Source organism: Solenopsis invicta, chromosome 1 (genome assembly GCF_016802725.1).
Source record: "Solenopsis invicta isolate M01_SB chromosome 1, UNIL_Sinv_3.0, whole genome shotgun sequence".
NCBI lineage: Eukaryota > Metazoa > Arthropoda > Insecta > Hymenoptera > Formicidae > Solenopsis > Solenopsis invicta.
Window position 1 is genome coordinate 30,444,789 of NC_052664.1, and position 25,054 is coordinate 30,469,842.

Consider the following 25,054-nt stretch of genomic DNA (forward strand, 5'->3'; position numbering starts at 1 on the left):
GACTTGATGGATGTGACTTCGGGGGTGGATGTGGGAGTGGCAAGAGGGTGCGCTGGTAACGCGCCTTAAATCTAACTCGTGGAATTCTCTGATACGTGGCTGCGCTCTTGGCGTTCTTATACGCTCACACACGAAAAACCCTCGGCAAAAGATTCCTTCTTTCTCGACCAACCGCCATGCGGCTCCTCAGACATGCGTGCTGCACGTAACTACACGCATGTCGATGCACGCGCTCAGTACAGTAAAACATATTTCAACTCGATGTATCAACCAAAATTTAAATTTTCACTTTAAGTCACGTTTCATATATTGTTTCCTGACACGTTAAAACGAGTTATATACTATATATGTATACATATATATAATATTAAACAAGTAGACACAATATTTTCTGATATTTATAATTTTTATTTCATTGAATAGAAATACACTGCGATATTATAAATTGACTGCACGTGCGCACAATAATGGTTTAAACCGGAACGAAAAATTCAAGAAGAAAAATCAGAAATTGCAAATAAAATTACAATGGCCTTATGCACGAACACCAGACTTTTGAACCACCCTATAAGGGTGGTTCCGGCGCTATAGCTATTCCTCGAAACTTTCGGAATAAGATGACGCCGCAGCCCAACCTTACCCCGAGAGAGTAAATCGAGGCGTATGCTAAAATGGAACTGTACAAAGTACCATTTCATAAATCTTGCCCGGGAAAAGCGTACGTCGCAGGAAAGGGCGAGAAAGGGAAGAAAGCTGTTGATAGATGAGGAATACTCTTGTTAAAAGAGGGACCGGCGAGAAGCGTCACGAGACAAGGCGGTCAGACATTATTTCGGAGCTGCTGCATGATATTATGAGCCAGACAACGACGCTTCTACTCTTCTGACGCGTGTGCATATGAAACTTTCGTAGATAAAGTTTTCACGAAAAACTCATTACTTTTTTTCACAACTATAGCTGTAATTTTTGTTTTGTTACATGCATAGAATTATACATTACGTAATAAATAAATTTTTTGTATACTCGTTCAACTTGTTAAAAATAATCGTTTATTTGAACATCTTGTCTTCGAATCACAGAGTTTTATTGCATTCATTAAAAAAAATAAAAATTAATGTCTTTGACTATTAATAATACATAATCTGTAATACAGTTATATATGTGAAAAATAATATGAGAGAAAAATTATGTTATTTATAAAATAATATTTCATGCATTCTTTGCTATGTAAAGAAACAATGTGATCGGAACGCTCTCTTCATGGCACATCTACTGATTAACATAAAACTTTTAATACGCAACTGAAAGAATTGCTCCACCGTCGCTTGCGTATAAGTAAACGTGCGTTGACTGGGTACTGCGAGGAGGGTAAAACGGCGGAAGAAAAAGGGATGAGGGAACAATATATCAGGAGAAGTTGGCAGAAGGGCGGAGGCTTCTGCGAGAAAGTGGCGAGCTTCGTCGGCCCCGTTTCTTTTTACCTCGAAGCCAAGGAGAATCCCGAATAATCCGCCTGCAAGGATTATCCCATCCCTCGCTGGTGCCCCTGTTTCATATAACTTCGAATATCGTGAACTCTCCGTCACGTCGGAATAATTCGATCTCACCTTAAAACAAATTTCTGCGTGTCTCGTAGCAAAATATCTCTAAAATTTCATTTATAATAAATATTGATATTTAAACAACAAACGCGATCTAGCATCTCTCTCTCTCTCTTAAATAAAGAAGCAAGAGAATGGGGAAAGAAAAACCGAATTTTTAGGAAAGAAAAATTACTCTCACGCATACATAGAATTTTTATCAATAGGCAACGTTAAATGTGCATTACTTCATCAGTAATGCAAGCGATTCATTAATGCTCCAGTCCGCGTCTAATCACGCTCTCTTCAAAATCGTTCGTTATAACTGTTCGGACATTAAAGCTAATGACTGTGAAATGCGGTAAATGTTACGTGCCATCTTCGTATGTACAATTTTCTCTTCAATTATTATGTTCTAAATTATTGACGCCCACGGGCGTGAATTAGTCAACGTCGTTCTACAGGAAGTCTCAGTGTCGCCACTGCCCAGAAGATCAGCAACCCATCTTGACCGCCGATATTCAGCAGCCATCCATTACACGTCGGGGGATAGGAGGAGAAACGGGCATTAGGAGGTACGTATTGCGGAAAGTATACGCCTCGCACTAAAGTACGATAAATTTATCCGCGCGACGTTAACAAATGGCGGGGTGGTTAATGGCGGAGAGGCGGCACTAACGTGCCGACGATGGTGCAATAATACAGCAATAATCGTGCGACGTACGTATGGTAATAATTATGAGAGGACCGTTACCGATCTGACGTAAGATCTGAAACAATCATCCCGTTAGATCGGACAAAGATGGAAAGTGTGACGCGACGTTTATTTTACGGTGAAACGTAAATCTTTCTTAATTTATCTAATCTTGCGTCGCGCCATTCCTCCGTGATATGTGACGAAACAGCCATCCAAGGAATACCAACATCTTGGCAAGGGATTGCTACATGATTAAAAAATTCATACATTATCGTCTGCATTCTATAATGCTCTTGCATCCTAATTATATCATTTGCTCCACGAATGCATGTCAAAAATATGAGTAATCATTCCTTAATTATCGGTTGATCTTCCTGAAGGATTAAAAATAATTTTTTCAACATTAATTATAATATCTTAGTTTAAAATTTCCTCCTTTTCCTTTTTAAAAATTTGGGAAATTAGAACAAGATAAGGAGTTACTTGTTATAACAAAAGTTGAACAAATTAGTAAGTGCGAATTACAAGAGGTGCCATGCAATCTGTTTTTTGAAACCATTCGATCCGAAATTAATTCATTCCGACAAACTTAGGATTCTTTACGCAATCGATTTTTCAGTAGCGTTGACCCGTTTAAGATCGTCTTTCGGGTGGCGAGAGCCACCCCTGGCGCGTTCCTTCTGTCCCATTCTCATGCCGACACTCCCTTTATCGATCCCACTCCAGTCTCTCCCTCACTCTTGTCCCTCTGCTCTCGCTCTCATTCTTCTTCTCCCCTTTCTTTCCCCTCGCTCTTTCTCGCACTCTGCCTTTCTTTCTTTCTCTCTTTCTCTTTCCGCCACCCGTCTCCCTTCAGCGCCTAGTTACCCCCGGGGAAACCCTAGAGAACCGCTTCCGTTCCCCGCCGTCCTCCTTCTTCGACGCCAACCACCACCACCCGCGTCTATAAACTCGACCAACCAGGAAGCACGTATCTGCCCTTTCGAATTATCCGGCTGGCTTGCCGCCCTTTGTTGCACGCGGAATTTCGTTTAATTAAAATGATACTACGGGGACTTTCCGTCGTCTCCGCGGCACGAAGACCTTGGATCTTAATAAGAGCTTCGACCGAGAAATACTGTCTGAATATAAACGCTATTTGTTTTCGTGGAATCCTTTAAACGTTGCACTTGAAAATAAACTAATTGATGACCGAAAGTGAACGCCTTGATAGGAAATTAATGGGACGCATAACAATCTGGTGCCGTGTCTAATTTCGTGCTAAATAAATATCCTGCAATTTTTCTTTTCAATTTTTACAAAGAAGAACGCGATTTGCAATACAGTACGTTAAAAACTGCAAACATTCGCACTAAATACATTTATCTTTAGTACGAATATGCGAAAAAAATATTTACGTAATTAATCTCGTAGAAAAATGTACATCTCGAATAAGATTATTCGCAATACACCAATAACTTAATAGGAATGTATCGTATGAACATGGCGGAATGAGTTCGCGGGCTTGAGGTTTATAGATGTCAGTAGCGGATGATTAGACACATTAACGTGCGACGAGAAACAAAATACAATAGTCACGATCATTAATAAACAAATGAATCGATATAAATATGTAGTAATTTGAGAAAATTAAAAAAAAAGAAAGTTAACAAATTTGTAAAAGAGCGTTACACCGACGTCGCAATTAGCGTAATCGCTAATTGTTTTCGGTTATATAATTAGCACATTGTAATAATTATACTATTCTTGTTATTCTCGCTGGGAATCTCCATTTGATTCTACACACGAATTAGCGTGGGTTGTAATCTTAGCAGGCATAAAGCAGCGAAATAAGTGGAGTATGAGAAAAGAGTGCATCATTTTGAACGGAGCTAGGTTACTGAAAAGCGTGTTTAATGACGCTATTGAGGTAAAGCCTAATTAACACCATGTTATATGCTCTGTTCATTGCTAACATTTCCTCTGACGGGATTCTATTCCCATAGTTTCACTTTTTCGCTCTTACGCACGTATATATTTAAAATTTATCCCAATATTCTGAAATAGTTTAGAATAAACAAATGCTCACACACGCGCGTATGTTATTTTGAAAAAAAGTTTCACATCATTTGTATTATTAAAAATATTGTATTTTAATCTATATGTTATACAGCGTAATTAACAACAACATGGATAAGTTCATGGTTTACGAAAAATAACTGTATCAGATTACGGAGTACCACGTAAAATAAAAAGCCTCGTAACGTGCCACGTTCACCATCGTATAAAATAAAAACAATAGTAAAAAAATATTAAAATTAAATGGAAAATATTTTTGAAAAGCTGCTAGTTTGCAAGAAATCTGTATCTCGCTGCGTTTTCAACGGAGAATACGAAGAAAGATCGCGCGTTAAGATCATCCCGAGAAGATCGTTACTCTTTGCACGATACATACGTGCGCTTTCGTGCAATCGGCCGCGGTATGAAAGAAAGACAAAAAGGAATCCCCATCCTTCACTGTCATGGTCGGGTGTCGTCACAAGGGTACCTTCACACTTCACCGTCGTCGCGAGAAGATCGCGCTCAACGGGACGACAAACACGGATGGGCTTTCTCCTCGCGAGAGTGAGGCGATCGGTCGATCGACTCGCGGGGCTCACACTGCTCACTTGTACGTGACGCGTCTCACCCTGAAGCTGACCCAATCGGTTCAGCGTTATCACCGAACGCCGTCGAGATTCGAGAGGTCCCAGGCGAGCTGAGCTCGGCGAACGGTAGCCCTGCTGTTGGACTGTTGGATATACGGAGAACGGCGAGAACAGAACAGAAGAGAAGAGACAGGGAGAGAGGATTGCGAGGCGTCGCGGCGCTGGTCGGCACTAGACTTGGCGTCGGTTCGTTCGTTAGCTGGACCCTCTTGCTCGCCCGTATTAATTTGCTTCCTCCTCCCCTCGCGCCTCCCCTCGTGCGTCACCCTGCGGCGGTCCCTTCCTCGACCATCCCCCCCTCGTTCGCGAAAAGGGGGGTTTGAGTCGCCCCCGGTCTTAGCTGCTGCTGCTAGCTGCTGCCGCTGCAACGAGAAACCAGAGAGACGGCGCATGCGGACTCTGTTAATCACCCTCGTCGTCCTCTACGCTCCTGAAGAGAACCCCCTCCCTCTATCACCGTCGCCCACCAATGTAGGCGATAAACGCGAGAGCCACCGGAAAATTAATCGACAACTCCAACTACTGCGGTATTCCGAACTACTTTGACTTTGTTTCTCACGATCGTGACCTTCTTCGAGCTAAACGATCATGGAGCACGCGTGAAAGTGTCTTTAATAGTCTCTTCTATCATTGTAGATTAATTTACGAAAGGCGAGGAATCAAATTCAAAGCTAGCAGAAAAGTTGGGATAGTTATTAGAATAACGAGTAGTTTTGTGGACAAAAAAAATAATGATTTCTAATAATTTTTAATAATTTTTATTTTCTAATCATTTTCTTTACTAATAATTTCTCTATTTTGCTTCAAAATATTATACATTGGATTTAATTTCCAATTGATCAATACAGAGAGGAAACAGCACTAACAATTTTAAGACTGTCTATAAAAAAGAATCACAATCTGTATTCATATTCTACAATAATTGCATAACACAAATAAAGTGCGCCTAAAAAGAATGTTTTACTTTACTAGACGATATATAGTATCGTGTCATCGAGAGGAGGGTTCATAACAAGACGAAATCGTTTCTGTGTAGGGTGGTACGGGATGATAGGGAACGAGGTATTGGAAAATCGTATGAGGGGTTGGAACGACATAGGTAACTTCGGCCGACCAATCGACGACGCGGGGCGGGAGGAGGTCAGCAATTTTTCGCCTCATTGCTCATAGAAAGGAAACGCTTCATCGTACGGCTCCAAAGCATCGAACTTACGGCTGTCGGCCACTGACTCTGAGGGCTTAGTGTCAGCTCCTCGTGGATGTTGATCAGCTAGCACTATTTTTACCGGACCAATTTTCTGGGGATGAAGACATTATTTTGCACGTGGCTCGCGTGACACAAATCTTTATAAAGAAGAAAAAAAACGATTCTCATAAACGAGTCATGAGAGTCCTAATGATTTCCCACGATTTCGATATATTTTCTAATTTCTCTTTTACAAATGTAATTATTCGGATAATGTATAAATGTTAATCACGTTTGTTATACGAATGAAAAAAATTTGTATTCTACTGCATGCAAAATTCATATATATTCCGGTATTTTGTGTTTAATATTCAATTAGATTCATTAATGATAACGTGATTATAGATGAGCGCGACTGATTTTGCAGACATCAGCAAAACGCCATTGCTTGCAATTTAAAAAATAAAGGAGGGAAAAAAAGAAAAGGGAGGAGACCCGATAAGGGACAATCTATCGGTCGCCCTATCGCGATTCGAGTTCAAAAAGCCTAAGAGAACCGAGGGTACAGCATAATCGCGAGCATAAAACAGCGAAACGCTTAGCATGGTAACATCCCGGCGCGGGCGTCATTACCGTATTGATCGTGGAGGTAGTTTCTCTCGCTCTTTTCCTCTCGTTATCCCTCTCCGCATCAGGGGAGGATCAGAGTCCAATAGTGGGGGGTGAATCAGGGAAGCGCAGTATCATGGAGAGGGTTGAAAGTAGGACAACGAACTTCTCGATGTAATCATTCTCAGATCAAAGTGGTTGTCAAGGCAAAAGAATCATAAAATTAGAAGCAAGGATCTCTTTCTGACTACATGCCGGAAAATTTGAAATTCACTGGTAGTCATCGTCATTTCTAACGGTCAAAATACACCTCTGAATGAGATATAAAACACTTGCTTTTATTTATTTATTTTTAAATATGTATTTTTACAGAATTAATTATATTTTATCTATATAAAATGTTAATACTCTATCATAATATGTGTTCAGATTTCACCGTTAATCTTCTCTAAATAGTTTAAATGAGATTAATTAAAAATCTGCAACTTTTACAACGCAATCGCTCTATTTTACTTATTACTGAAAAGGGGAAGCATTGAAACTCTCTCTTAGAAACTAAAGATTAGCAAACTTTGAAGGGAATTTGTTTGTTGCGCGAATGGTTACGCGAGTTCTTGCACTGATTCGACCAGGTGACATTGACCTCAACGGTGACGTCAGGCAAAGTTCGAAGATCCTTCCTTCTCCTCTTACCATTCCTCACTGATGGTCCAGTACCCGTTGCAGGACCGGTTTGGTAAGCGTCAACCGATCGCAGGGGCAAGAAACAGCTGAATCACCATGACTCCGATCCTTCAACTCGAGGATCGAAGTATGGGCAACTCTATCGACATGCCGAAAATTCAAAGTGAACACGTATTAAAAATAAATTAACGCGCAACAAAAATATTATCCCCCTAAATTATACGTAGAAATTAAGATGTATTAATGTATCCTAAAAAAATAAAGCCACTAAATAAATTTATAAAATTCGTGATTTTCTTTGAAGTCGTCTATATTCCGTTGGAGGTAAATAAATTTGAAATAAAAATAGTATACTAAAAAAAAATACAAATTATATTTTGTCATACTGTAACCATTATTTAAATGTCTTTATATCCTAAAGTATATTGTTTCACATTTTTCTTGGATATTAGAGATAAAAAAATAATCGAATCTATGATGTTTCAAGAAAAAGAGTTACATAATATAATAATTCTCGATGTCTTAATATTTTTTATAAAATAAAATTATTGTAAAAACAATAGTAATAATATAACTGTATTGTAATTATAGTAAAATTGTAAGGTACGAATATTTGCTCCAAAATATGAAACTTGTATTTATGAAGTTTTTATGTGGATGAGTAGGTATCTTTCCAGCATCTCAGTTTTAAAAAATTCAATAATATGCCATTATAAAAATGTGCGTGAATTTTATTCTACAAGATACCGTATATTACAAAGATACAGATTATTTATGCAATGATAATTTTCTGGAATTTAATAAACAATGTTGAGCGGATTATCGTTAATATAATATTATTGCTTCTGGCGGATGGACTTTTAATATCAAAATTATTTATGTAAGAAATCTCAATGGGATCGAGATAATACCTCGGAGGCGTATTGATTATTATGAATTTAAAGGGGTAAATTTATATTTAAAGGGTAAAACGTTCTTCAATATTTAATCTCTTGTTAGTTGCTTTTGTCACTTTAAAACTACTGTTTTATAAATAAGTGAAATAAATTCGTGACTATTTTACACAATCGCTATGAAATTGACACGTGTCATAAAAAAATCATTTTGAATGACAAATTAGAGAATTGGTTTATAAATTGATATTCAATTGTCATGGATTTATTGTACAATAATAATCTACTGTTATTATTACGTACATTAAAATAGAAAAAATATTTTTATTCTGCTGACTCCTCTTCTCTCATTTAGCGCAATTATTACGCGTCTGCGATTTTATTCGTATTTTACAGCTGACAAGAAAGGGAAAAGATAATTATCCAGAAAGACTTGATATATTTCCGGTACTCATACGCGATTGAAATGTATTGATTATAAATATTATTTAAGATCGACGGGATAAATGGCGGAAACAAGAAATGGTTTGCATTTTTCTCAATATTCTCTATTCAGTAAACATATAATTTAGGTACATACTTTAACTTTAATCAATTTAATGATATAATTTTTTTAATCGTAACACACATCTCCGGCATCAACGCAAGATTATTTTCGATATTTCTTGTGATATCTTAACATTCTGATTTTTAAGGAATTTTTTGTTATGTTTAAAAAGTCGAATTTTTTAAATGGAAATAATGTTACAATAACGAGAGTTCCGTTTATCAAAGTTGGCATCAATAAATAAATGCAATGATCCAAACACAATTTTAATTTTAAACTTAATAATATTATCCATAATAATCAGTGATTTCTCAAATAAATATTATTGCTACCGTTTTACAGCCGCCGTTATTCGAGATCAAATTTGATCATGTTTCGCGATTATTATACTTCATCGATTCATTTTTTGTAGATCTCATCACGACGTATACATATGCCTATGTACACAAATGTGCTCAGATTACATATTGCATAACGCCAACGTGATTCATGTAACCCACTGCTATGTAACCTGTATGGTAGGTTTCGTAAAATCTTTCAGCTTATTGTATTCTATTAGCGAATGACGTAAATGAACTATTTTTCAATTACATAAAAAGGGAATCACTTTTCTTCCCAATTTTCTTTCTTGTTCCCACGAAATCTAGTTTCGTGCAAGCATTTCTCAGCATCGGAAAATTTCTTTTACATCTCCTTTACAATTCGTTTATAACTCACAAAAATAATCAAAAATTATAATGTTCGGCCAATCGAAAATTAATTTAGCAATAATTAAAATAATCTCTCAATTCTGAGAGATCTTATTGATTCGTCAAATTTTTCTTTCCCTTTAATGACGGTTTACCTCGATATAATTCTACCAGACGGTATAACGATTTCATAAGTCTTGCGTTCCTATCAAATGCAAGAAACTCCATTCATCCATACAGAACAGAAATCGGTCGATAAGTCGAATCGAGAAAAACTTGAATGGACACTTGACGGCGCGCAGGACGCATTAATGCATCGCCGGTATCGTTGATAAATTTTAAATGGATGGCATGCACAACGATATAACCGAATGGCTACTGCAAAATGTGCGCTCTGAGTGCCTGTAGACGTCGCGAAGTAAATGGACTCATGGGACATAAACGGGTCCGTGAGAAAGCATCGGTAGGATATAGTGAGCCAGCAAGTGTCTACTTTGGAAGATTGCATCGATACGTACGTACTTAAGACTAGATACAAGAACTCGTGCAGAATTTCAATCGAATCTGCGTTTAATAATTATTAAATCTATATTGATTCGTAAAAACGTCACAAACTATCTAAAAATTTCCTATCGGAAATAATTCCACACTGTGAAAAAAATTTCTGTACTTCACGTAAATATGTTATTAGGACCATTCAAGCAAATTATTTATTTTACATAAATAAATATCACTTGTTTGTAGAAAATATTATTTCTTTAAAGTAATATTTATTTGTGTGAAGTAAATAATTTGCTTGAATGGCGCTAATAACATATTTACTAGAATCACGAAAATTTGTTTCACAGTGCATTACTGAAAAAATTTGTTTTATTTAAAAGTATGCAGGAATTCACGTTCCAATACTTTTAATAAGTAATAAGCACATTTTAATCCTAATTATGAATTATCATATGCAGGAATTACAAATAAAATAAATAAACAAGTGTTTAATAAAATATTTCTGGGAATAACACTCATGAATAATTTATAAGTTGTTATAGTGTGCTCACCATAATTATACGTTGAAATTTTAAACACGTTATAAATATTTCGAACTTTCTTCTAATATTTAATTCGCCAATTAATATGTTTTCCTCATATTTTTTTTAAATCGCAAATTAATGTATGCATCGTTGCAGAAAGTATTTTTATAACATATAATTTTATCGAAGGAATGTGTTTTTTCCTGATAAACAATAATTAGAAAAAAGGACTAATGAGAGTCAAACACGGATCTCAGTGCGCAATTTTCCTGATATTTCATTAACATCGAAAATTCTGGCGCCTGCTCGCTTTCCGCCTGCTCGCTTTCTTGCTCGTTCGCTCGATTTCCAATATGTATATAATAATATGGTCGGGAAATAGAATTCACGCCGTTCAAAACAAGTTTTATGAAAAGGCATTCTAATGATAGAGCGTGATTTGCTTAAATGTATGATCAGAACAGCGTCCGCCGGTATGCCACCACGTGGTGCTCGTGAACGAATGATTGAGACGTACTCCAGTACGACTCGCGTGGTGCATACAAGGGGACTCCTTGTTACCGAGTCGCCGGTTGTGAGTTGCATGCTTCGTAATCTTCTCCACGCGGACAAAAAGCCAGTCGCCGTTTAAGCTAACTCGAAAAGAAGCGCGCGCATAATTTTTCTTCTTACCTACGTCTAACTTATTGGCTCTATGTCTTTGCATCTTGCATGTACGGATTGATGCATCCTGCGATAAAATATGCATGCGGACGCAATTACATGATGCCATCTCATAAACATCCTCTCGTTGCGGCTCCAACCTGTTTACGCGAAAATATGCATCCTCAGCATGAAGTAACGCGGAAAAAGATGTCAAAGAAATCATGCCCGTCTTCTGTTGAACGTGAATTTTCTAAGACATCCTCGATCGTACGTCTTATAGCACACAAATGTTATAGCAAATAAATAAATGTTTCAACATGTACAACAATGAAGAGAATTCAGATTAGAAAGTTTTCAATTAAAACATAAAAAATTTCTTTAATTCTGCAGAATTAGTATTTTTTTTAAGAAATATGAATTATAGATAGATCTAGGATTAAAAACACACACGCACACACACGCGCACACATATTCTATAATACTATACATGCCTTGCGATAAGTACACAATTGCGATAATTTTTACTGTTGTATTATTATTATTATTGCATTATTATTATTATATTTTGATAAAATAAACAATGAGTGGGAAATGTAGCGTATAACGATACTTAAGATTACTACGAAATCGAGTTCCATGTTATGTCAGATGATGCCGCTTGCGGGGCCATCGCTCGATCTCACATGATAAATTGGGCACATACGCACGTGCGTATTTACGGCATAGCATTCAACGTGCATCACAGCAATGATATACGTTCACGTGAGAAATTATGTTACCAAGATTTTGACGATGAGGAGAGAACATACAATGTAGCAATTTATTATTATGCTTAAAATGTCCCTCCCTCTCCTCTCTCTCTCTCTCTCTCTCTCATGTATTTATATAATAAAAATATACATATATTAATGAAATAAAATAGATCTCACACATTACTTCATTTTATTCCAAATAAGCTTCTAATTTCACTTTTAATATATATGTTAAAAATATAGAGAAGTAAAATATAATAATTAAATATAATTATCATAAAATCATTGTTCTTGTGCACAATATTAGTGTAATTTTTCGCAACGATAAAAATGACAATAACTGGTGGATTTATTATTTTCTACAATCTATTAAATGTTTATTTTTGCTCAAAGATATGAAACTGGAACATGCAAACACTTAAGTCTATAAAATGCATATTCTCTCTCCGCTAGATGCAAGTACGGATTATTATACTTTTTGCATCGATCATGCAGCTACGAATTCCACATGGATCAGGTTACAAACGTATGCCCACGCATACATTTCGTGGTGCGCTTTGCTGTCACGTGTACAAAAGGTTGAAAGCTCGTTGTCTCGAGTTGACACGTACGTAGGCAGTAATGTCGGCTTGGTGAGAAGGGAGATATCGCGCATATCGCTGGGCATTCACTGATCTAAGACGATATAAATTCTGAAATATTAAAGAGAAATAAATTCTCCTTTGAGAATTTGTGTTTTGCCGGTAATTACCAAGCGAGCACGTTGCTACCGGCTTTACATAAATCCGTGAAAGGAACGTTTTGTTTCAAACCGAAGGAATTCACAGAATGATGTAAAAAAAATTAAATAAATAAATTTAGTTATCTTACCGCTGAATAAAATCGCATTTTCTAAATTCTTGTAAATTCAATACTGTCGCGATACTATTTAAACACTGTAGTCCCTGTTATTCCGTTCCTGAGAAGCTAAACAAACGCGGCGGAATTTCCTCGAGGGATAACGGCTAACAATGCGCATTCTCGTTTCTATCCACGAATTACGTACACTTGGGACCGCGCGTGGCGTTTCTATCTGAGGCAGGATTTTCTGATTATGCCATCGCTCGTCCACTCAACTCCCGTTCTCGCGCGAGCATGAAAATTAACGGCGCTCTTATCCGCGCGGCAGATCGCGCGCGCGCTTGTACTTCGCGGATTTATATCAGTTGCGCAAAAGCCCTCCTCCCCCCCTCTCTCTCTCTCTCTCTCTCTCTCTCCTTCTCTCGTTGTAAAACCACATACCGTAAACGCGATACGTCCGTCGCCCAACCACACACGGATCGGAATCGTTTTCTCTCCGAGCGGCGGTGTCATAACACGAGTGGTTTACGCGCGGTGCGCCGCGCCGTTTCGTCGCATCGCGCGGCACACGGAGTAGCGGAGCGGCACGCTCCACGTGCCCGTATTTAACGTACGTGAACTACATTTTGTAACGGACCGTAGGTAGACTCTTGCGCACGGCTCGTTTACGTGGACGGAGAGGAATACGGAATTATGCGGAGAGCCCGCGTGCGAGTGGGCGCGATGAGAGATCGTAGATCTATCTCGCGGAGGACGTGAATTTTGCAACGCGGAATACCGCTTAGACGCTCTACCACGAGCGCAAACGTCGTAAATACGGCCGCCGCCGGCTCGACCAGGCGACCGGTCTTCTCAAACAGTTGCATCAATCATGCACTTATTATGCAATAAACCGTGCGATAATTTTACTCACTCCAGCCCGACCGGCCACTCAGACCTCTTGCTGCATTCCCTTGATGACCGCTACGCTGTACCGTGTGGATGCGAATGCATATTCACTGATATATGCGGTAAGTGCCCGTATACATCCCGCGTGTTCGGATCTTACAATCCTTTGCGAGCCCCCGTTAATTGTTACTCTCCGATGAACACACATATTTCAAAAGAGATTTTCATTATAATAAATACTGGGCTACGTTGAGATTAACTAAGCGATAGATTGAAAAACAGCGTATGTACTTCCAGTTGGTAATTCAACTGGGAATTAAATATCTACATCGCGCTGATTACGAAAATAATTCTTTGTAATATTTAATAAAAGCAAGCAATGAAAAATCAAATGGATTAATGACAACGTGTAGGAATCATTATTGGCGTTTATTCGTCACTTCATCACTACGAGATTACGCAACGTGTATTCTGACAATCTCTGCATTCACTATACGGCACGCTGTGCAGGCCCGTACTTTTGTGCATCATTCGCTCCCTTTCTCGTTTGCTCGAGCGCCGCCTTTGGATAATTCATACGTTCCTTCGAACGAAGATATAATTTCGTCTAGTCATGATTCAGCCCTCGTGTTTTGCTTTACGTGGTAATTTTTCGTTTCTCTCTTTTCCTCTCTCTCTGTCTTATCGCGAGCACGATCTTCCAGAAGTTAGCATGCTCTATCGTCTCGAATCATTCTATTAATAACTCACTTCCCGTCAAAACGCTTACACGGCGTCTGCAGATTTGGGTTATTTGATTAGGGGCCCTCTTTCCCTCCTCTTCCTCGTTCTCTCTCTCTCTCTCTCTCTTTTTCTATCTCTCTCTCTTCCTCTGCCTCTTCTTTCTCTCTGAAGATATTTACACTGTGAAATGAGTAACGTTAACACACATTTACCACTAATTAAATAAGAATGACAACGAAGAAGAACTTTCTTCGTATAACTTGTAAAATTTGTCAGTTAGGAAACGTAAAGTCTAATGTTTCACTAGGGCAACTTTATATATTCGTAGCGTCTGCTACAGCTGCAAGTAAACTAATTTTCAATATATTTCAAATCACATTTTTCTTATTATTTTAAGGATACATATATAATCACTTTTGTGTAGCGTCGCACCGATTAAAACAAATCGCTCTCGTAAACATGAGCGAATTTCGCGCAACGATGAAGAAGAGAAGACGAGGTTCGCGAAGCTCTGAGGAAACTGATCGAGCACTCAATCCTGGCATCCCATCGCGACCCACCTGGGCAACCTGAGAAGGGACCGACAAACCCGCCTTTAGGGTTAACGAGCCCCTGCGAACACGCCAGTGTGGAACCTGCGCCTTTTGTAACCCGAAGTGACGCCAATCCCATTGACGGGGCCTTATATGCTTCCAATCGGTGATCTATGGATCCCTACTCGACCTCTGGTCCTCGTACAGCTCGTAATCGTATATTTCATTGGCAGTTCAAAGAGTGGCTCTTTCTCTGTTTGCCTGCGGGCTCGATTGTCGTCCTGGCGCGCATTGTACGCGAACGTGGCTTCATTCGAAAAGGGTGAGTGAGATAGAGTCCAAAAGGGAGGGCAACTTAAAAAGTTAACGCGTTCTCGAAAGTGCGATGCGTGTTTTGCGGACGTGCGTACGAGTATACCTGTACCTGAAAGCGCACAATCCAGAAGCATAATCGTCATTTTAGCCCGACCGCTTGCCACACACGCCCTCGTACAAGGTGGATCGATGCAGAATGGATTTATAGGCGGTGTTGCTTTGCAGGATACAAAGGGTTTCATTCGATGTTCGATGATCGATCGTATGGTATCGAGAAACGAGCGCAAACGACAAACACGCCTAGTGTAATATTACATTCCTCTTTTGATGATGTCGTACACTATCGAAAGAATGGTAGGGAAAAACACATAAGTGTAATATAAACTCATTAATATCTTAATGAACAATTTCGTAATAAGAATTAATATTAAGAAAAAAATATAAAAATTAGTGTGAGAAGAATTAACTGTATTTTATTATTCCTTTTCGTTTTTATCAATAGTTTATTAATGCAGTTAACTAAAAACTATTTTTACGTTAAACAAAAATTTTATGTTTAAATATATATATATATATTTTTTTTGTTAACATTTTTTTGATTTAAATAAATATTAGCTAAAATAAAATAATTTATTTTTAAACTTAGAAAATATTTTTTTTAATTACATTAAGGAAATGATGTTAATAAATATATTTACTTAAACATAATTTTTTTCCAGTGTAATAATAAAATATAATTAAATTTAGAAAACTTTTATAATTTCGTTAATTAATTTTTTCTTATATCTGCTGCATTATCACTTATTCCTTTCACTTTCTTTCTTTTTTTCTCTAATAAATACGCGTATTTTTAAGTTCTGAAAATTTATAATTTTGAGTGTTAGGCTGAACGGAATAGATCATAATCTCAATTTCGATAAAGATGTATTATATTGAAAGTTCAGGAAAAGAATTATTCGACATGGCAGAGCGTTGAGTGGACTATCCGATCCAAACTGGGGAACTAACGAACCATGACGTCGCGGTGATACTACTCGACAACCGGAAATAGAATTTTCTACGTATCCTAACGCGTGGCATTGTCTGTAACGTCGCTTGCGCTCCAGGTAGGCGCAATCCACTTCCCAACATTGTCCCTAGCGTGTACCCAAGTTGTCACGCGCATAATGCCGCGAGTTTAGCATATTATATCTCGTGGACCAGGTATATGTTCTCGTATAATTAGCAGCAGTTCTTATGCACCGCCGTGACATCGGCGCAGAAAAAACGGTCGGAACGCAACCCCCGTGGGCCGAGGGACCGTCGACAGCGGGACGGCTGCACAATAATTTTTTTTCCTACTGTTTCTCGTCACCATTTTTTAACCCAGTGAGGCCCAGGCGTGTTCCGTGCGCGAGGCCCCAAAAATTCCCACATATACCCTTCCGTCTAATTTGCATGCCGACGAAAATATCGATGCGTCGCACGCCGGCGTACCGTCCGCGTCGCCGAGTACTTTTCTCAGGCTCGCATCTCGCAGGCTGCAGAACGCAGAAGGCGCCTATCAGAGATGCAAACGATTCAGAGCGTCGTTTGCATGTTACCGCGTGGTTGCGCTCCGTTTCGGAACTCCAAGTTAGAGAAGGCCCGATTTTCCGGCCTCAACACACGTCGCATCGGGTACAGCATCAAGGGTTATTATCCAACGGCGATGCAGACAGATAACGAAAGAGTACGGAAAAATAAGATTGGATCGTAAATAATCAGTATATGCGCTCGTCAACGAGAGCGTAATGGCAATTCATCGAATCCAACCATCATCGGAATAAGTACTCCGGTTCCAATTGAGCCTTGCGTTCAGCAGTAATCATAAATATGCTCGCAGCTAATAATATAAAAATGTTTCTTTTCTTTTTTTTAGTACGTTATTATACTAACGAAGGAAAGGCAAGAGGATTACGGTAGAAATTGCCCTTCTAAATATACATTCCATCTATCAGTTGGCGCAGCATATATGGTATGCCCCACTACAGAATAAAAACGAATGATTTTATTTTCTCGTATCTCGCAGTAATGTCGAGATAATGAAGTCACGACATCCGTGTGTCGTCCCTGCCCAGTCATCTTCTCATCAAATGATTTTTCCGAGATACATTATGAATCGATACGACAAGCACGCGAGCGCAATGTGGAACTGAATCAGTATAATTGAGAAATGCACAAACACAGTTATTTCCTTAGAAATGAACGGGTATCGATATGCAGTTACTCTTGGATTAAAAAAATTATTCCACGCTACGTATTTTTCGCTCCGTGCTAACGTCACTCGTCAGTTCTACGATATCTATTTCTCAATTATTTGCATAAAAGAAATCAAGTATAATTATTGATTTATGTGTACAAAATTAAATACGTGTCAGATGTAATGGCACATAATATATATAAAAAAATAGAAAAAAACTAGGATTATTAATGAATATAATTTAAATATTAACGTCAGAACTGCTGTGTTTCAAAACTGCTACATTTAATATGTACTATTGTTAACAAGTCAATCATCGTCATTAAAAGCCTGATTCATATGTGCATTAACATATGAACATATAGATACCTATAATAGATATAAGATAGAGTTTTATGAAGAATAACGTGCATAAATGTCAAAAATGTTTTATTTTCTATTTTCTTCTTCTAGAACGTTTCATGAAATATGAAGAGAGAGAGAGAGAGAGAGAGAGAGAGAGAGAGATCTATGGAATCTTTAACACTCTTTAAAGACGTACGCGGGAATGCGATGAGAAATAAAAATTGAAGTTGGCTTCCTGACCGAACGGATTATTGAAAAATCTGGGGTGAAGTGGCGTTCTTAAGGACCTCTCGAGAGGAGTCCTTGCCAGTGGCATACCTTCCTTTCACATGCTAACTCTCCTCAATAGTCCGGCCGGTGGTACGAAAGGACCACTTTTCAGATTTAAATCAAGACCGCGTGCACGTATCCTACCGCGGCCTACCCCGATTTGCATTACAGTACGACAAAACGCGTATGCGTGTGTGATGTCGTACACTTTCAAGTGCGCGACACACCCGTTGTTAAGCGGATGAACTTACCCGCGAACTTAAGAATGTCGCGCGAAAAGACCGCGTGTGAACAAAATAATCAAGACCCTCGCACCGACCAACTGCAAATATTTACAATGCACGTTTCGATATTGTTATATATTTTTTTAACGTCGCATTAATAATAAATAAATATTAATTACGAAAGAAAGCGATTCATCGTCAATAAACTTCGGCTTATTATTTTATATTCCGATTGCGTCGTTAAGATTGTAAAATTTCTTTTTCCATTCGATTTAATTACAAAAAACCGAGTTGAATATTGCAACATTATCATTTTTACTCGCGTGCGACAAACGTATTAAGTCCTCTGCACTGTCGCACCTGCCGGAGTAATAATTCATTCTTTCATTCGGCTTCAGGCTGATATCGAATTAAAGAAATTCATTAACTAACGGCGTACACGCGACAAAGAAGATTACCGTTACTCAGGATGCAAAAAAAACTGGGAAATTATGGCTTGCAGAATTCAAAATAGCAGCTTGTTCCATAAATAACGTTCATTTTAGTCACGATTACTAAGTACTCGGCACCAATATAAACTTTGTTCGCCAACTCCTTAGACGTGAAAGGAGCTCTTAATATTTTCGAGTGGTATTGCACAACGACTTATCATTCATCTCAGAGTCAGCTGCAAAGAGTAAACGAGATATCTAATATAATTATAATTCATACATTTCGATACCTCCTTTTCAAAGTACTAATCACTCGTGCCATAATTGTAAGTTACACTTTTTGCGCGAGACTTCTCGTGTATATGAAAATGTGCAAGACTGTTTTTATCAGCAAGCGTATTATATCTTCGTAAATATGTACAATTAATAATTCTCCGATCATGGGCATTTTACCAATTAGTTCATAGTTTGCAAGAAGCATAAATGTTTTTTATGGGAAAAATTTTTTTCTCAAACAATATAACATTAGGAAAACAATTGTAAACTAAAAATTTGAAATTTGAAGAAACTTCCATAAAAAGAATATTAATTTATATAGATAAAAGATAAAAATAACTAGTAAAAATATTTTAAGTTTATCAAGTCACACTACAGACTAGCACTAGCTAGATGCTACTGATTAATGGTAGATCATTTTTGCCCATGCCTTGAAATTATCATATCACGCAGTAATTTTCTGGGGAAATAAATTATGATTGCATTTGACGTTACGCGTCCAGCTACACGAAAGACATCGATCAACCTCTCAGATAGAGAACTTGTTATCGCGTGCATCCCATATAGATGTCACACCCTACAGCTATTATTCCGAAAACGTCTCGAGGTAACGTTCGCGATTCGACGTTGCAACACTTCGTCATTGGCATGCACACGGTTGCAATATGCGGTCATCAATCGTCGACTCTCTAATTACGATATCTCGATGCAGTTTAGTTGACAATATAGCTCTTATTACGGATAAGGCCGCAATGATGTATTAACATTTAACGCTTTTTCTTTTATGAGAAACGATGAGGCAGATGGGGAGGCTCCGCCACGGGAAAGAGGAAAAGATGCGAGAGCGCCGAAGAGGAGGGAAGAAACGACGTCGTGAGGAGTGCCGGACTAAATTACCCGGACGTGCCCGCGCAGATAAGGCTCCCTGTGTACGCGCATAATGTGGTACGTAATGTGCAAGTCCACGGGCAACCACCGCCCGCCACCTCATCATCCTCCTTCGTCGCCGTCGCCGTCGCTATCGCCGCCGCCGCCGCCGCCACCGCCGCCGCCGTCGACGCCGACGCCGCCGCCACTGCAGCCGCGGTCGCGCCCGGAGGAAGAAGAGGCAGAGGAGGAGGAATTGGAACCTATGTATCCACGTATGTGCAGTCTGTGTGCTCAGAGGCTGGGCACATATTGACCGATACGTACCGCCGGTAGCAAGATAAACAGTTCTCCTCTCGTTTGCTCTCCCAGCCTTTCTTCCACACTCTCCTATCTCCTTTTCTCCCTCTTTTTCCGTCCCTCTTTCCCCACCTGACTTTCGTCTCTCTTTCGTTCTTTATCTTTCTCTCTTTCTCTCTGTTTATTCTCTCTTCCCACTTGAGCTTAGCGCTAAGTCGCCGCCCGTGACCCGTACACACAAAATTTATGGTGACACGTCGACTGTAAAATTTCATAAAGAACACATTTTATATGATAGCCTAATCAAACGGTAAGTCTAATCACTCTGTGACGTAAAAGAAAAAAAAAGACGCGTTTTAGGAGAAAAAAAACCAAGTTATCTCTCTTAATGTCAAATGAAAATTGTGGAAAAGTATGGGAAGAGAGCACAGTTATTAAGATCCTACTTATTTGAAGTAATATCCATTGTCAAATCTATCTGTGAATAATAGTGAAACCACATCTAATCACCTAAATTGATCATCAATCTCCTAATAATCTTAACACCATCTTTCAGTTATCATTAAGGAAGCATAGTCTGCCGATTCTACTTATTGGAATACGGAAGTCGTGAGGGCCATCTTGCTTGTAGGACTATAGATTCGGACCACGGGTTACCGTTTCAACTCAATTTGTAATTGATAAACCCACCCGTATTACTGAAGATGGCAAAAATGAGCATCAAACCGTCTGTACATTTTATGGTTCATTATTTTAAAGGGTTATTCGTTTCAAGAAAACTGCGCACTAATTACAGCGCCGATTCCCGTTTCTCTATTTTCCTCTTTTAATTGTTTAAATATTTTTAATAGCTCTTATATTTTTATAACACATTAATTAAAACTGCATATATACATGAAAAAATAATTTGTATTCAAATTGAATTAGAGTTGTTCTAAAAAAAAAATATCTACGTAGATTGCATTTGGTAGTTTCATATCCAATGACAAACTAGTATCCATTTAGAAACGTTCAAAATTTTATGTGGTCGTTCAATCACTACGAAATACATGTGTATATTTCAGATTTTATTTCGGAAAAAAAATAACGTGATTCTATCAATTTCTCTTTTAGTTACATTCTTCATAACTTTCTCATTTTGCTCTTTAATAGTTTTCGGCTGAAAAATATATCTAACATTTACAATATTTACATTTTTTTCAATCTATAGTAATAAAACTTTTTTATGGCTGTTAATTTTACTCCATAATAAATTATTTTAATAATTTTCGAAATATCAGGATCTAATAGAATTTTTATCGCAATGCACGCGTGTAGATATTAGAAAATAAATATACAGAGCCCTCCGATAAACAAAAGAGTACCATATACCTTGTGAAACGAAAAGGTAAAGATAAGAAGACAAGCCTCGCATTGCCCGAGGTATGGAAACGAAAATCACGCAATTGCTGTGTCGGACAAGCTACAAAATAATAAAATTTACCGTGTCCCTGGTGACTCTTAATCATTCGCCGGAGGTGAGCACCGCAACAAGATCCCTGTAATTCCTCACAAAAAACCAAACGGACTATCTTCGTTCCCTCCCGTAAAAGTCGCATTTTTCGGTCGTTCATTGGTGGCAGCTCACGTCCAGGCGTATCAAAGATCGATCGTCGCGGAAGCACCCTCAGGGTGAGTACTTCAGCTATCCGCTTAAGTGCTGGGCTGCCGTTCAGCGCCCTGCGGGCACCAGATGATCTTATTCGCGTGTCATGCGAATTTATATCAAAGCTCACACGCGCGACGCAATCACAGATTGATATCGGACCTTTTACGGTGAGAAGTGATTTTGCGATTTGATTCAAATATTTTAATAGGTCACATCCCTCCCTTCCGCCATATTTATTAATGACGTGTAATCATAGATATCTCCAACTAAATAATTTTAATAATTGAATAATATGGATAATTATACAAATTATTATTTATATTCAATCATTATTCTTCAAGTTCAATTTATCTTCTGCTTTTTATAGCGATACTGTCAATTTTCTCACATTTAGCGCGAGAAATGAATATAATAAAGAAAATATTCGAGGAATAAATAGAAGAAAAAAAAATACTTTAGTCATTAAGATAGGAATTTAATAAATGAAAAATGCTGAAGCCATTACACGAAAAGAAAAACTTTGGTTGCAAATGCCCGAATTTTGACCCTGAAACTAGCTGCAAAGAAGGAAAGAACAAAAAATTTAATTTATAATGGTTTTTGCAGTGAAAACGACCATATTTTGTTACAGTTTTAAATAAATAATTTTTAACCGAGTAAGTAGATCTAAATGAATTTTTGCACGAATATTAATAGTGTGCGTAAAAATTGTGATTTAATTCGTAATGCTACTTCCTCATTATATTTGCGAATAAGCTTTACAAAATGTGATTTTACATAAGTATCAAGAATAAACAAGAAATTGAATAACTTTTAAACCAATAAGAGAACCGTGGTAAAATTTTAAATACATACTTAAATGTAATAATAGAAAAATTTATAAAATTTTTATACGTTTGATAATATTTTGAGATATGACACACCCTTAATAAGTTCTACGTAACTCTTATAGTTCTTGTAAGTAACTCTTGTATTACATTATTATTAAGTATTGAAATCACTCTAAATTATGAAATATTCACGACGAACAAACAGAACTCGACCAGAATTTATAAATTCGCAATTCGTCACATATAGCTCGATTGACCTTTTCATACGTTCGTTGCTCGCCAGCATGACGGTGGCATGAAAGACTTGTCGCTTTTTCATCAGAACACGAGAAGAGCAGGAGGAGGAAGAGGATGGGATCGGGGCCGCAAATTACATTGTGAAGTGCCATTAACAGCGATGTAATAGCCACAATAGGCGAGCCTCCAGCAGGATTTACATACGCGCGTACGTACATACATGTGCAGCCTATCGTGCAATAATAAAGTACGTGAAAAAGACCATAGCTGCGCGTACGGTGAGATATCCGACGGATACCAAATGTTGCAGAGGGTTAGAACAAAAAAAAAAACAAAAAAAAAATACGAGAGAACAGCCCTACTCCTATTCACGGTAACCGGCAATTACTTCGTCTACGTGCTATGTGCTACGTGCGTCGCGCTATTGTAATTAAGTGAAGGAGACACGCTTAGACGGAGACGCGTATTGTAATTAAATAAAGGTGTCCGCCACGACGACCGTTGGCGTACGGGCCGCATTAAAGATTCTCGGCTAAAGAGACGGACTCGGCCTTGGCATTCACTTAAGCAGGATATATGTTGCGGTAGCATGAAAAGAGAGCCCCACAATGCAACGCAACGTGTCACATCTCTATTAATGCGATCTCCATCTCCGCCTGCTTACTTGCACTTTTCACAATGACCTTTATACTTGTGATTCACGACGCGTCTGACCGACGATTGTTTCATCGGCCGATCGATGATTGAATGAGACGATGGGTGAAAGGATGAGAGGCCAACGCAAGGGGAAAACGTGTTATAATCTTGTGAAAATCGTGCATTATCTCCGGGCAAGGTTTTGTTCTCATTCTGTTGCACGCGATGTGTGCCAGAAATATTTCTCGTATCTAAGAACTGTACTATAAAATTGGAAAGCAACGTTCTCTTTCCTCGCGTGAGATGAATTCTTTGTCAGTATAACTGAAATATTTTTGTCAATAGCTATAATCTTAGAATGTTTAAAAAAAATGTCTGGATCCTTACAATTATGATTTTTAAAAGATACATATTGTTCTGCACACGAATAAAGTTTGAATATAAATTTGATTACAGATATTATTTGAATTTTATATATAAATTTCATTTTTTTTAGATGTATACATTATAATTGCATCGTAATAAATATTTTTAATTAATAAAACTGTTCATGTATTTTATTATTTTTTAGCAAATAACATTTTTAAAATAACTTTGTTTAGTTTCTTACAAACGCAAGTTTATATACTTGTAAAAAAATAATAACTGTGTGTAGTATCGCGAAAAATTTAATTGCACACAATTTTAAACATTTATCAAATAACGGATGGAAAAGAAGATCCCTATCTCTCTGATGGCACATTCATTAATCAATAAACTTAACAATTTTGAACATAGAAATTTACATTTCTAAAATTATTAACTATATTTTTCATTATATTACACAACCTCCGCCGTTGTAGTTCGGCGAAATTTTTTTCAACTGACTATAACATTTCTCGAAAGAGAACTTGAACCACATCCAGGACGAGGACGCAGGATACAGGACGAAAACAAGTACGAAATTTCGCCATAGAGGGAACCACCTACTAAGCTATGCATGACGAAGTCAGCGCCGAATAACAAGAAAGGGAAGCGGTGAAAGCTCGAATTCTTGTCTCTTTCACAACCTCTGAGGATAAAGTCATTTTCTAAATCAAATCACGGTTAATTATAGAATGAAAACAAACAGTTAAATTCTTCATACCTGTAGCCAAGTTATTCGTACTATTCATTTAAGTAATCTATAATTTCATTCAAACAATCGTTAGTATTTCCTATTTCCCTCATTTTCACGAGACTTTCATAATTAAAATTAAAATAAGAATGCTAATCTATAAAACTAAAAAAAAAAACATGTAAACAGACTTTGAATAATTCAAATTGAAATGCATGCGCCAAATTGAAACCTATGCGCCAAGTACATACATTCATTTTGAAGATAGAAAATAAAGAAGTAATACACAATGAAAAGCAAATAAAAAGCCGCTTTTAACAATTTGTACGTCAAGATTATTAACTCCCAATAATTGTAATCGGCATTCAGATATAATTAGA

The 25,054-nt window shown here is 37.8% G+C and overlaps 1 protein-coding gene and 1 long non-coding RNA gene across 2 annotated transcripts in view; one reads left to right on the plus strand and one right to left on the minus strand.

Moving 5' to 3' along the window:
• Nucleotides 1-25,054, minus strand: part of LOC105208087 (UPF0489 protein C5orf22 homolog) — a 619,399-nt gene that overhangs the window by 478,170 nt on the left and 116,175 nt on the right. The gene's annotated exons all lie outside the window — the stretch shown is intronic.
• Nucleotides 12,171-23,285, plus strand: LOC120357711. Its single transcript, XR_005574727.1, has 2 exons — nucleotides 12,171-13,844; nucleotides 19,850-23,285. It is a non-coding gene; the product is annotated as an uncharacterized LOC120357711 (long non-coding RNA).